A 2,500-nucleotide genomic window follows, 5' to 3' on the forward strand; every position below is an offset into this window, starting at 1 on the left:
TTCTTTTTTTTTTCGTGTTCCATTTTCTGATCCTCTTTTTTTTCATATATTCTGGCTATCCACCTATTTATCTATTTATTTATCTGTTTATCTATATTTTCTATGGCGTTTTTCTTTCTTTCGCGTTTTGCTTTGGTCTTCCTTTTTTTTTGATTTCTCTTAAATAAAAGAATATATGTAAAATAAAATAATTGAAAAAAAAAATAAAGAAAGAAAAATATGAGAAAATAAGTCAGGACACCAAAACAGCAAAGGAAATAAATGAAAATATTGTTAAAGAAAAGGAGGAAAGAGGAGGAAAGAAGAAAAATAAGAGAAAAGGGGAATATGAAATCAGGAAAGAGAGAAATAGGGAAAAACAGAAAAAAAATAGATTAGTAATTAATAAAAAAATGAAAATAAAAGGAAAATGAAAACGAAAAATAGAAAGATAAATGAGGAAAATACAAAAATCGGAAAAAAAAGGAAAAAAAGATGTGAAAAGTGAAATATGAACAAAGTACCAATAAATTAAATAAACGTAAAAAAAGGAGAAATATGAGAAAATAAGGAAAACAAGAATAAAATAAAAAAAAGTAAGAACATAAGTAAAATATGAAAAATGTAGAAATAAGAGAAAATCTGATAAATATGAAAATAGCGATAAAATAAGAAAATAAGAAAATACGACTGCAAATCAGCAAAACAACAAACTAATAAAATGAAAAAAAATGTAAAAATATTAAAATGCTTAAATAAATAAATAAATAAATAAATAAATAAATAAATAAATATCCTTAAAAACACTAAATAAAAAAAAGTAAACAAGGAAGAAAAGGAATAAAATAACAGAAGAAAAATGCAGAAACATGAAATAAATAAAAATAAGACAAATAAAAAAAAGATTAACGAGAAAGAAAACAAGAAGACAAAAATAAACAAAATAAAGAAATAAAGACCTAAATACAATAAATAAAAACAATAACAGCCACAAACACAAATAATAAACAGATAAATTTATGAGCGTGGGAAAAAATAACAAAATATCAACAAATCAAAATAAAAACAAATAAAAAACAGAAGAAACACTAGAACAAACTGAACAAACAGACAAACAAACAAACAAACAAGGGATGAGAATATAAACAAAACACTCTTTGGAAGAATAAATGAATAAGAAAATAAAAAAAAATCACAACAGCAACAAACACAAAGAACGAAACAAAACACATTTATGAGCGAGGGAACAAACAAACAAACAAACAAACAAACAAATGGGAAAGAAAAATGACAAACACTCCCCAAAAGAAATAAACAAATAAAAAATAACAAACAACCAAACCTAACATAACAAAACAACAACAACAACAACAACAATACTCAAAATGAATAAACAAATAAAAAGAAAGAAAAATAACGACAATAACAATAACCCAGGAACAAACAAACAAAGGAATGAAAATAAAACAAAGGAAAATAGATAAAGGAGAGACGAAACAAACATTAAGATGATGAAAATAAAGGAAAATAGATGAGAAAACAAACGAACAGCAAGAGAATGAAAATAAATAGAAAAATAAACAGATAAACGAGAAACGAAACAAGAAAAAAAAATTAAAAATAGAAAAAATAGAAAAATCTGATCAATAACAAACACATGAACAAACACACACCCTTTATCACAGATTTATGAGCAGGCGACAAACAAGCGAAGGAAGGAAAGGCGAGGACAAACAGCACCCGGAGAGGCAGACAGCGCGGGAGTCAGATGGGGTGCGGGGGAGGGGGAGTGGAAGTGACAACCCCGGACTGATCCTCTTACTCCCCACTCCTCACCCCTCTCCCCAACACTGATCCGTGACTGACTCCCGCCTCAGCCCGGATTATCCCTCACTGGATTAGAGAGAGAGAGAGAGAGAGAGAGAGAGAGAGAGAGAGAGAGAGAGAGAGAGAGAGAGAGAGAGAGAGAGAGTTATACTTTGTCTAATGATTCATAATGACAAGAATTATTTAGGCTTTGATGTTCATAATAATGACTGACAGTGATGATGGTAATAATAATAATAATAATAGCAATAATAATAATAATAATAATAATAATAATAATAATAATAATAATAATAATGTTAATAATAATAATAATAATAATAATAATAATAATAATAATAATAATAATAAAAACAACAACAATAATAATACTAAGAATAACGTCTTAGTTTCTCTGATAAATTATAATGAATACGGAGTTATTTAGATAATAATAATAACAATAATGATAATAATAATAATAATAATAATAATAATAATAATAATAATAATAATAATAATGATAACTTGTCACTCTAATGAATCATAATGAGAAGAATTCTTCAAAATTTTAATGTCAATAATTATAATGATAATGATTATGATGATGATGATGATAATAATAATAATAATAATAATAATAATAATAATAATAATAATAATACTAAAGTAATAATAATAACAAAAACAACAACAACAATAATAATAATAATAA

The sequence above is a fragment of the Scylla paramamosain genome, chromosome 40, assembly GCF_035594125.1.
Source record: "Scylla paramamosain isolate STU-SP2022 chromosome 40, ASM3559412v1, whole genome shotgun sequence".
In the NCBI taxonomy this organism is placed as follows: Eukaryota; Metazoa; Arthropoda; class Malacostraca; order Decapoda; family Portunidae; genus Scylla; species Scylla paramamosain.